The sequence below is a fragment of the Bubalus bubalis genome, chromosome 18 (genome assembly GCF_019923935.1).
Source record: "Bubalus bubalis isolate 160015118507 breed Murrah chromosome 18, NDDB_SH_1, whole genome shotgun sequence".
NCBI classification, from domain to species: domain Eukaryota; kingdom Metazoa; phylum Chordata; class Mammalia; order Artiodactyla; family Bovidae; genus Bubalus; species Bubalus bubalis.
This window is the reverse complement of record NC_059174.1, coordinates 48,864,752-48,877,538: the sequence shown is the minus strand read 5'-3', so window position 1 is coordinate 48,877,538 and position 12,787 is coordinate 48,864,752. Positions and strand designations below refer to the sequence as shown.

General features: G+C 42.1%; 1 pseudogene; it reads left to right on the top strand.

Moving 5' to 3' along the window:
* The first annotated feature begins 6 nt into the window (after positions 1–6).
* Positions 7–7,767, top strand: LOC102396031 (annotated as a pseudogene).
* The last annotated feature ends 5,020 nt before the right edge of the window (positions 7,768–12,787 follow it).

Below are 12,787 nucleotides of genomic sequence, written 5' to 3'. Positions count from 1 at the left end.
ATAAATGCAATGGAACTCCGTCAAAGCTATCATCAGGTTTTTATCTAGAATTAGAAAAGTTGATTATAAAAACATATTTGAAAGCGTAAACAAGCACAGCTAGGAAAGGTCTTAGAAAAAGGACCATGACAGGTAGGTACGACCAGAGAGTTAAACATAGTATAAAACTTCTGTAATTACAACAATGAGGAATTAGCACATGAATGGATATACCAAAAAATAGTAGAAAATTCAGAAAGCAGACCTAAGTGCATATAGAAATCTAGTATATAATAAAGGTTGCATCTCAAACCACTGGAGGGAAGAAGGATTTTTTTAATAAGTACTGGGGTAAGTGGATAATCATATGGAAAAAGATCAAATTGAATCTACTCCTTACACCATACATCAGAATAAATTTTAAAAGACTCAGCGATCTGAATTTTAAAAGATGAAACTATGAAAATCCTAAAAGAAAACAATGACTTGATTTATAATCTTCAAGTGGGCACAAGTTGCTAACTGTGATTCAGAATGTAGAAGCAGTAAAAGAAAAGATGCAGTTGACTACATAATGATAAACTTTTGCATAGCAGAAAATACAATGAGAAAAGCAAAACGACAAAAGAACAGAATTCACAGAAAACACAAGTCCTTAAACAAACGAGCAGATGCTTGACCTCTTACAATACTTAAAAAATGCAGAATAAAACTACATTGAGATATAATTTCTTTATCTGATTGACAACATACTTTGTTGTAATGTGGGGAAATTGGCACCCTCATATTGCTGGTGGGAGTGAAAAATAGTACAAACCTTAAGGAGTTCCCCTACATGCAGGAGACCTGGGTTCGATCCCTGGGTCAGCAAGATCCCCTGGAGGAGGGCATGGCAACCCATTCCACTATTCTTGCCTGGAGGATCCCATGGACAGAGGAGCATGACGGGCTACAGTTCATGGGGTCACAAAGAGTCAGGAATGACTGAATGACTTTCACTCATGTGGAGGAGCATCTGGTAGTCTCCAGCAAAGTCACATACATGTAGCTTTTTACATATCAATCTCACTTCTAATGAACTTATATATTCCCTTTGATCCAGAAATTCTCATTTTATTCTCATTTCTAGGGTTCTATCACAAAGATACAGTGACAAAAATACAAAATAATGAAAGTACAAGGGTGTTTATGGTAGTACTTTTTGTAACAGAAAAATGCTTGAAACCAAAATATCCATCAGTAGTGGAATGATTAAATAAACTTAAGGTATATTTACACAGTAGAGTACTATGCAACTCTAAAAAAAAATGGAGATCTTTACATATTGTTATGGTATGATTGCCATGATCAAGTGTTACACAAAATAGTAAAGTGTAGGATGGTGTGTGCAACATGCTACCTTTTGTGTAAGAAAGAAGGGAAATGCAAATATGCACATACATACGTTTGTGTATTTTCAAAGAGAAACAATGGAAATGAATAAAGATCCCATAAATATAGTTATTTATAGGTGAAAATAAGAAGTCTTTGTTCAATCAGTTCTTTTTCTTTTAATTTTTGGCTGTACTGGGTCTTCATTGCTGTGCAGGTGTTTCTCTAGTTGTGGCTGCTGCAGCTGCTGCTAAGTCGCTTCAGTCGTGTCCGACTCTGTGAGACCCCATAGTTGTGGCTAGCGGAGGCTATTCTCAAGTTGCGGAGGGCAGGTTTCTCATTGGCGTGGCTTCTCTTGTTACAGAGCACAGGCTCTAAGAGGGCGCGCAGACCTGAGTAGTTGCAGTGTGAGGGCTCAGTAGCTGTGGTTCTCCAAGCTCAATAGTTGCTGGCTCAGGGGCTTAGCTGTCCTGTGGCATGTGGGATCTTCCCGGATCAGGGATGGAACCCGTGTCTCCTGCATTGACAGGCGGATTCTTGATCACCCGGGAAGCCGGGAGAAGAAGAAATGTGATAGAGGGCACAGAGACTGCAGCTAGACCTCTGGGAATATACCACATTATAAAACCTGGGCTTTGGAATCGTGCAAATGTTTTATACATTTCTCTCTCTCTCTCTTTTTTTTTTCCCAACGAGATCAAAGGGCCGCGACCGCCCCCTGTGCCCCCGCGCCAGGGGTGGCAGAGGACCCGCGGCGCGGATCCTTACAGCCTCACGTTTCGTCGCCCCTCCGCTCTGCCCCTAGCTTCTCCCCTTTCTGCGTCCCAGCGCCTGGGAGTGGCCCCCGGCCGGGACGGGAGGGGGCGAGGCGCTGAGGCCCAGAGGTCCCGCGAGGGCCGCCCCCTCCCCCTCGCCCTTCCTCCGGCGTGGTCGTGCCGCTGGACCCGAGGCCCCGGCTTAGGCTAGACGGACGCCTCCCTAGACTCACGGGCGCGGGCGAGTCCGGGGACCTGCGCGCGAGCCCTGCCATCTACTCCTGTCTCGCGGACCAAGGCAGCCGCCGAGGGTGGGCCGAGGACGCCGCTGGGTAGGGAGAGGGGGGCGCCAGTCGGGAGAGGTAGAAACGAACAGGCTCCAGGGTCCCGCCGCCGCTAATGCGGCTACAAACCCTTGTGGGGAGGGCTGACTTTCGGTAGGTCGCAGAGAGGGAGCTGCTCTGCCACGAACGAAACTACGAAATTTTTAAAAAATTTAAACAAAAAGATAATTCTGTGTCTAGTGCCCAGATTATGGTCTCCAAATATAATTCGGTAAACTAGTAGGAATCATAGCTCTTTGAGAAATGACCGATTTCTGGGTTTGGTGAGGAAGTGTACAGTGATGAGCCTGGAACATCTTGTCATTCTATAAATCAAGGAGGCTCCTACTAGTCAAAGGTGGAAATTTAAAGAGCAAATATGTTTAAAACCTGTCACAGACACACACACCCAATGTTTGCCTTCAGAAAGAGCTAAGTCTGAAAACTGAAGCATTTGAGTTGTTTTTTCCGTATTACCTGCAACTCAGGACAACCAAGGAATTAATGAGGGATGTTTCTCTGTATAGTAGTGTATGTATATATTAGTATACAGATGTTTCTGTATGTAGTAGCTAGTAAATGAAGAAAGAATGATAAATTAGCAATCCCCATTTTGCAAAGTCCCTAATGAAATAATAAATCTAGGAAGGTTGCCAGATTCAGCATATAAATTTCATGGAAACTACTTATAAAATTATAGTAGAGTTATATTGAACATGTATGTGTGTTAGTTGCTCAGTCATGTCCAACTCTTTTTGATCCCATGGACTCTAGCCCTCCAGGCTCCTCTGTCTATGGATTTTTCCAGGCAAGAATACTGGAGAGGGTAGCCATTCTCTTCTTGGAGGGATCTTCCCATCCCAGGGATCGAACCTGGGTCTCCTGCCACCAGGGAAGCCCTATATTGAACATATTTATCCTGAAAATTAATTTTGTTTATCTGAAGTTCAAGTTTAACTGAATGTCCTGTATTTTACCTGGCAGCCCTACATCTAGATAATGATCAACATTGGATGTTAACATAAATGAGACAGATGCAGAAGTATCATTTAATAAAATTAAACATTCATTTATGTGTAAAAAACTAAAAAATAGAAGGAAATTGTTTAATAGAATAATGTGTACTCACAGAAATACTATGCAAGCTTTATATTTAGTAGCAAAATGTTCAAAGCTTTTGCTTTCTGATCAGGAGCAAGACTAGAATGCCCTCATCATGCCTTTTATTCTACTATGTATTAGATAGGCTAAAGAAAAGATATAAAGATGATAAAGAGACTAATTAAACTCATTATTCATAAGCCCACTTGGCTCAGTGTGTAAAGAGTTTGCCTGCAATGCAGGAGATGTAGGAGATGATCCCCGGGTCAGGGAGATCCCCTGGAGGAGGGCATGGCAACCCACTCCAGTATTGTTGCCTGGAGAATCCCATGGACAGAGGAGCCTACAGTCCATAGGGTTGTAGAGTCAGAAATGACTGAGGCAACTGAGCGCATTCATAAGCAATAGGATTGGGTACATAAGAAATTTTTTAAAACCCTACCAATAAATATTAGAATAATAAATGGTGACTTCTGGTTCCAGACAAGTTGGCAGAGGTTTATTTCTCCCTACCTCTCTCTGATATGGGCAAAAAAACTCTAGAAATAATACAACAGCTATTTTTAAGAAGTCTGTGAAAGGTATAAAGTAGAAGCCTAAGTGACTTGGGACCTTAGGACTTGAGGAATAACACAGTGAACCAGCATTTCTCAACTGACCCAATGACAGGAGGTGGCCCACACCCACTGGCTCTCTAGCCTTCATCCAGCAGCAGAAGGCACTCAAGTAGGTGCTTTTCTCTCCCATGGGCTAGTTATCAGCAGTGATCGAGCAGGAGCCCTGCTGGCACTGGGCAGTCCAGGAAGAAAGTGCTCTCCACCCCTTCATGCCAGTGTCTCCTACCTATAATCTAGCAGCATCATGCAGACACTAGGAAATTCTTTCAATTTCTACCGGTGGTACCAAAACAAATTGGATGCAAGTGCAACCATAACTAGGGAAAGTAGAAAGACCAGAATAACACTACAAATCTTCTGAAAATTAAATTGTCCCTGGAACCACAGCACACAAAACTAGGCCAGGACCTGCATGCTAAACCTAGACATGGCAACTGCCTGCTAAAATGAAAGAGTTAAATAAGATCCAGAGTTGTTTTTTTTTTTTAATCATAATATCCAAAATGTCAGGATATAATAAAATAATCACACATCATAACAAAAACCAGGAAGGTCACACCTTGAATGAGAAGACAATCAACAGATGCCCACACTGAGTTGAATTAGATGTTGGAGTCATCTGATGAAGATGTTAAGTAGCCATCATAAAAATGCTTCATCAAGCAATTACAAATACTCTTGAGACTAATGAAAAAATAGAAAATTTCATCAAAAATATAGAAAATATAAAACAATGGAAATGATAAAACTGAGAAATATAATAACTGATATTTAAAGACTCACTGGAAAGACTCAAGAGGAGGATGAATATGACAGAGGAAAACATAAGTGACTCTGAAGATAAAACAACAGAAATTGCCCAATCAAAAAAAAAAAAAAATCAGTGGCTCTGGGAAGGAACTGGTTCAGCGCAGTGATGGCTGCGGGCATCCCCTGCGTGCTCGTTACTAGCTGCTCCTCCAACTTCTCCTCAGACCGGCTGGTGCAACATATTCTTGGAGCAGAAGATGCTGTTGTGGAAGTGACTGCCAATGATGCTGTGAGGTTTTATCCCTGGACCATCGATAATAAATACTACTCAGCAGATATCAATGTGTGTGTGGTGCCAAACAAATTTCTCATCACCACAGAGATTGCAGAGTCTGGCCAAGCATTTGTGGTTTACTTTGATAGCACACAAAAATCTGGTCTTGATAGTGTTTCATCCTGGCTTCCTCTGGCAGAGTCACGGTTACCTGAGGTGATGATCTTGGTTTGCGATAGAGTGTCTGAAAACAGTGTAAACCGACAGAAAGCTCAAGAGTGGTGTATCAAACATGGCTTTGAATTGGTAGAACTTAGTCCGGAAGAGTTGCCTGAGGAAGATGATGACCTCCCAGAATCAACAGGAGTAAAGCCAATTGTTCAAGCCTTGAATGCCAATGTCTGGTCCAACGTAGTGATGAAGAATGAGAGGAACCAAGGCCTTAACTGTCTCACCTCATTGACTGGAGCAAACCATAGCATTGGATCAGCAGAGACCTGCCACTCAAAGCAGCCCTGTGTTCCAGCAGCAGAGAGGACCAAATCCCTCTTGGATCATCGAGGGGCTGCCTCTGACACAGTAGACAGGCAGGTCGATAGCATTGTGGATCCCATGTTAGACCTGGATATTTGAGAACTTGCCAGTCTTTCTACAAGTGGTGGAGATTTGGAGAATTTTGAAAGACTGTTTTCAAAGTTAAAAGAAATGAAAGACAAGGCTGCGCTGCTTCCCCATGAGCAAAGAAAGATGCATGCAGAAAAGGTGGCCAAAGCCTTCTGGATGGCAACTGGGGGAGACAGAGGTGAAATTGAAGGCATTTCATCTGAGGAAGAGCACTAAACTATTCATGCTTGGGCTTGCCTAACTAAGACCCGAGTGCTCTCTCCCTGAGATTCTTCTCTCCTCAACCCAGTCATCTTTTGCTGAACTTACCAGCATCATGTTGGCTGCCTGACTTGTTTATAGGGTCCCGTTAATTTTAGTTTTTAGTAGAGGGTAAAGCAGAAATCTCTTCTCCCTCAGTGTTGGGGTCCTTTAAGGGACTGGGACCTGGCGGTCCAGAGTTGAAGATCAGAAAGTGATAGAGAGAGCCCGAGGAGGAGAGAGAGAGAGAGAAAGAAAGAAAGACATGGGGACCCAAGCTCTGATGGAGCAAAGATGCTTTAATGATTTTTCTGTGAATATATATAGGCTGTAGAACAAGAAATTTCTTTCGACAATGATAAAGATCACAAAACCAAATGTACAGTAACCGTTACCAAGGGAACAAGGGATAATAATGGTCACAAGATCAGGAGACAATCCATATCTCAAAAAGGGGGGCGAGACTAAGCAGTTTTGTCTTAAAGAGAATGTTTACTAAAGGAGACCCAAGTTTCACACAATAACCTCAGTTCCTGGGAGGAGCCTGCTGTTCCGCTTAAAAAGAAACAAAGGACTTGTGAGAAACAGCAATAGGAATCCTCCCATTAAACACTCCCTGACAATTCCCCCTTATTTATTTATAATATTTGTAAAAAGAGTTCTGACCATTAGAGTTTGTTTCGTTTTAATAATCTTTGCATGAAGGCAACGGTAGATGACAAATATAATTGTCAAGACAATCACTAAAATTACAGTTCCAGACCCGATGCTGTGAGTAATGCTCTGAAACCGTCCGCGTGGGTCTAGCCCAGATAAATGATCAGCTAGTTGTTTAACTAAAGTTTTCAAATGAGTGGAAGAGAACAGACTTTTAGAAAAGGTTTCAAATTTCTTTTTGTAATAATTGTACATTCAGAGAGGCATTATCATGTATGTTTTGTAAATGAAATTTGATTTGTTCCCAGTTGTAGGCATTATTATTGAAATGAACAGGAGTAACACAAAATTGAGTAGAATTCCAATCACATTTTAGCATCACCTGTTTTTGTACAGCTGTTAATTGATCTCCAACCCATTTGGTGGTGTTTTAGTTCTTGTATTTTCTCTTGAATATCCTCATCTTTCTAAGCCTGAGTGGCCCATATAGCATGGGCATCTTTAGTCCAATTTTGAATAAAATTATGTATTTGAATTGAGGTTTGTAAAGCAATACCAGTGACAGCAGCATTGGTACAAATAGCTATTAATCTCAAAATGCCAAAAATCAGCCATCCAATGAATCGTTTAGATCATGGGAGCAATTTAGTAAGTAACCGGGAAGCAAGTCCAGCCATGGGACCTTCTTCCCAGGGCTGCTGGAGATTTATTGGTAACCACAGATTATGTCAAGATCAAAGAATCAAAAGGGAGTCATTTCTTAAGGAAATGGAGAAGTTAAGACAAGTATATAATTTATAATTTATGCAAGTTACAGAATGTAAAGTCTTATTGAATTGTAAATTTCCTATAGCTACAACAAAAGGAAGTGGAACATAGGCTTATATAAAATATGATTGATTATAACGAAAGAAATAGTTTCTATGACTACAATTGCTCCCTGTGATTGGTCCCTGTGAAATGTCCAGTTCAAGTCCCAAGTTCCTCGGTGTTTGCAGCGGTTTCCAGATGGCTCATTGTTTAGGCCCAATCTGTTTATCAAGGACGATTCTAGGACGTTGGTGGGGGGGAGGGCGTTGGGGGGGGGGGGGAAGGCGCCATTCTACCGTCAAGTCACCCAAGATGTCCTTTGTCATGGTAATGTTCCATTGTAGTATTATAGTATTATACTCAATAATCACAATATACTATATATTCAGTAATATAATCACTCAAGTATTATAGTGCGGTTAATATCATCTGAGCAGTTAGATAACCATATACCATGGGGTCCCCAATCAGCAATTGTATGATTAGCCACAAACATTAATTTTCCTGATTTGGTGTGACATTTGTCCCAATGAACAGGAATATATTTAAGCTTCTTATTAGTAAACCCTTTGCATATTAGTAAACCCTTTGTAAAGAACATTCTTTGTTCTTTCTTTAATTCTTTCCCTAAAGTTTCAGTAGTATAAACATGGTTCATGGACAAAGAAAGGGCAGTAAATAATCCAAGCAGCATGTGGAAGTTCCTTTTTGGAGGCAGGACGAAAGCCCATTTTTGTTGATTAACATTAATATATAATTTTGTTGGGCCCATGCATAAGGGAAGGATTTCATAGCCTAGAGAAATGTTAATTAGTCTTCCTTCTTTCTCAGAATGAGAGGGCCCTTCCAAGCTCCAAGGAGGGGGCATATGTGTTGAGCCATTAGTGGATACGATTGGTCCCATATCTGTCCATTCTATAACCTACAATAAAAAAGGGGGGTTAGGTATATAAGCCCAGTAAGTGTGACCAATCAAGTCAGCCTGAGCGGGGGAAGCAAAAGCAAGCAAAGCAAGCATCAGTTCAGTTCAGTTCAGTCGCTCAGTCGTGTCCGACTCTTTGCGACCCATGAATCACAGCACACCAAGCCTCCCTGTCCATCACCAACTCCCAGGTTCACTCAGACTTATGTCCATCGAGTCGGTGATGCCATCCAGCCATCTCATCCTCTGTTGTCCCCTTCTACTCCTGCCCCCAATCCCTCCCAGCATCAGGGTCTTTTCCAATGAGTTAACTCTTTGCATGAGGTGGCCAAAGTATTGGAGTTTTGACTTCAGCATCAGTCCTTCCAATGAACACCCAGGACTGATCTCCTTTAGGATGGACTGGTTGGATCTCCTTGCAGTCCAAGGGACTCTCAAAAGTCTTCTCCAACACCACAGTTCAAAAGCATCAATTCTTTGGCGCTCAGCTTTCTTCACAGTCCAACTCTCACATCCATACATAACCACTGGAAAAACCATAGCCTTGACTAGACGGACCTTTGTTGGCAAAGTAATATCTCTGCTTTTCAATATGCTATCTAGGTTGGTCATAACTTTCCTTCCAAGGAGTAAGCGTCTTTTAATTTCATGGCTGCAGTCACCATCTGCAGTGATTTTGGAGCCCAGAAAAATAAAGTCTGACACTGTTTCCACTGTTTCCCCATCTATTTCCCACAAAGTGATGGGACCAGATGCCATGATCTTTGTTTTCTGAATGTTGAGCTTTAAGCCAACTTTTTCACTCTCCACTTTCACTTTCATCAAGAGGCTTTGAGTTCCTCTTCACTTTCTGCCATAAGGGTGGTGTCATCTGCATATCTGAGGTTATTGATATTTTTCCCAGCAATCTTGATTCCAGCTTGTGCTTCTTCCAGCCCAGCGTTTCTCATAATGTACTCTGCATATAAGTTAAATAAACAGGGTAACAATATACAGCCTCGACGTACTCCTTTTCCTATTTGGAACCAGTCTGTTGTTCCATGTCCAGTTCTAACTGTTGCTTCCTGACCTGCATATAGGTTTCTCAAGAGGCAGGTCAGGTGGTCTGGTATTCCCATATCTTTCAGAATTTTCCACAGTTTATTGTGATCCACACAGTCAAAGGCTTTGGCGTAGTGAATAAAGCAGAAATAGATGTTTTTTTGGAACTCTCTTGCTTTTCCATGATCCAGCAGATGTTGGCAATTTGATGTCTGGTTCCTCTGCCTTTTCTAAAACCAGCTTGAACATCTGGAAGTTCACGGTTCACATATTGCTGAAGCCTGGCTTGGAGAATTTTGAGCATTACTTTACTAGCGTGTAAGATGAGTGCAATTGTGAGGTAGTTTGAGCATTCTTTGGCATTGCCTTTCTTTGGGATTGGAATGAAAACTGACCTTTTCCAGTCCTGTGGCCACTGCTGAGTTTTCCAAATTTGCTGGCATATTGAGTGCAGCACTTTCACAGTATCATCTTTCAGGATTTGAAATAGCTCCACTGGAATTCCATCACCTCCACTAGCTTTGTTCATAGTGATGCTTTCTAAGGCCCACTTGACTTCACATTCCAGGATGTCTGGCTCTAGGTGAGTGATCACGCCATTGTGATTATCTGGATCATGAAGATCTTTTTTGTACAGTTCTTCTGTGTATTCTTGCCACCTTTTCTTAATATCTTCTGCTTCTGTTAGGTCCATACCATTTTGTCCTTTATCGAGCCCATCTTTGCATGAAACTTTCCCTTGGTATCTCTAATTTTCTTGAAGAGATCTCTAGTCTTTCCCATTCTGTTGTTTTCCTCTATTTCTTTGCATTGATTGCTGAGAAAGGCTTTCTTATCTCTCCTTGCTATTCTTTGGAACTCTGCATTCAGATGCTTATATCTTTCCTTTTCTCCTTTGCTTTTCGCTTCTCTTCTTTTCACAGCTATTTGTAAGGCCTCCCCAGACAGCCATTTTGCTTTTTTGCATTTCTTTTCCATGGGGATGGTCTTGATCCCTGTCTCCTGTACAATGTCACAAACCTCATTCCATAGTTCATCAGGCACTCTGTCTATCAGATCTAGGCCCTTAAATCTATTTCTTACTTCCACTGTATGATCATAAGGGATTTGATTTAGGTCATACCTAAATGGTCTAGTGGTTTTCCCCACTTTCTTCAGTTTAAGTCTGAATTTGGCAATAAGGAGTTCATGATCTGAGCCACAGTCAGCTCCTGGTCTTGTTTTTGCTGACTGTATAGAGCTTCTCCGTCTTTGGCTGCAAAGAATATAATCAATCTGATTTCGGTGTTGACCATCTGGTGATGTCCATGTGTAGAGTCTTCTCTTGTGTTGTTGGAAGAGGGTGTTTGCTATGACCAGTGTGTTCTCTTGGAAAAACTCTGTTAGCCTTTGCCCTGCTTCATTCTGTACTCCAAGGCCAAACTTGCCTGTTACTCCAGGTGTTTCTTGACTTCCTACTTTTGCATTCCAGTCCCCTATAATGGACCAAGAGTGCCAGGCTGCTTTGGCAGAGGAGCAGCGTCTGAGGTCAGGGGTGGTGGCCTAGAGGAGCAACCCCACGTCCAAGGAGTGGCGGCTGCGTGGGAGGGCCTAGAGGAGCTACTCCACGTTCAAGGTCAGGAGGGGTGGCCGTGAGGAGATAGCCCTCGTCCAAGGTAAGGAGCAGTAGCTGCGCTTTGCTGGAGTAGCCGTGAAGAGATACCCCACGTCCAAGGTAAGAGAAACCCAAGTAAGATGATAGGTGTTGCGAGAGGGCATCAGAGGGCAGACACATTGAAACCATAATCACAGAAAACTAGCCAGTCTGATCACACGGACCACAGCCTTGTCTAACTCAGTGAAACTAAGCCATGCCGTGTGGGGCCACCCAAGACAGGAGGGTCATGGTGGAGAGGTCTGACAGAATGTGGTCCACTGGAGAAGAGAATGGCAAACCACTTCAGTATTCTTGCCTTGAGAACCCCATGAACAGTATGAAAAGGCAAAAAGGTAGGACACTGAAAGAGGAACTCCCCAGGTCAGTAGGTACCCAATATGCTACTGGAGATCAGTGGAGAAATAACTCCAGAAAGAATGAAGGGATGGAGCCAAAGCAAACACAATACCCAGTTGTGGATGTGACTGGTGATAGAAGCAAGGTCCGATGCTGTAAAGAGCAATATTGAATAGGAACCTGGAATGTTAGGTCCATGAATCAAGGCAAATTGGAAGTGGTCAAACAGGAGATGCCAAGAGTGAATGTCAACATTCTAGGAATCAGCGAACTAAAATGGACTGGAATGGGTGACTTTAACTCAGATGACCATTATATCTACTACTGTGGGCAGGAATCCCTCAGAAGAAATGGAGTAGCCATCATGGTCAACAAAAGAGTCTGAAATGCGGTACTTGGATGCAATCTCAAAAACGACAGAATGATCTCTGTTCGTTTCCAAGGCAAACCATTCAGTATCATGGTAATCCAGGCCTATGCCCCAACCAGTAACACTGAAGAAGCTGAAGTTGAATGGTTCTATGAAGACCTACAAGACCTTTTAGAACTAATACCCAAAGCAAGAGTAGCGAAGAAAAATATTTTCAGGATTCTGAGGCATTCCCTGTTGAGAAATCAGATTTTCAGCTTGATTAGTAAGGGTTTTTATCTGCCCCCAAGTAGGGAGATCATAAGGTTGGTGACGTTGAGTGTGGCGTTTTTTGGAAATTTTTTAAAACCACCATGGCTTGTATTGGAATTTCTTCCTTCTGGGGTTTTTGTTGTTTCATCTCTAGTTTGAATGCTGGGAGCCCCCTTAGGTTGAATCTTCTGAAGAGGAAGCCTTGTGAGTTCGTTGGATCCATCTGGAGAAATAGAAGCATATCCCTTTCCCTGTAAGATTAGTTTCTTAGATTTCCATTGATTAGTTAATCCATCTTGATATCAAATGGGCAAAGGAAGGGAGGTGTCCTTTAATGTTTCAAAATGTTTTTCTGTTTTTGTCAAAATATCTCCTTGTGGTAAGTTTTTAAAATTTAAAATAAAGCTATATTAACAATAGTTATAAAAAAGAAAGGAAAGTGATAATGATGAAAACATTCCTAGGAAATATTTCAGTCCAAAAATAATCATCTAGAGATCTGTTTGGGGACTGGTAGATAATGTCCCCAAGAGGACATTGAGAAGCTTTTGGTGGCTCAGCTGGTAAAGAATCCGCCTGCAATGCGGGAGACCTGGGTTCAATCCCTGGGTTGGGAAGCTCTGCTGGAGAAGGGAAAGGCTACCCACTCCAATATTCTGGCCTGGAGAATTCCATGGACTACGCAGTGCATGGGGTCACAAAGAGTCG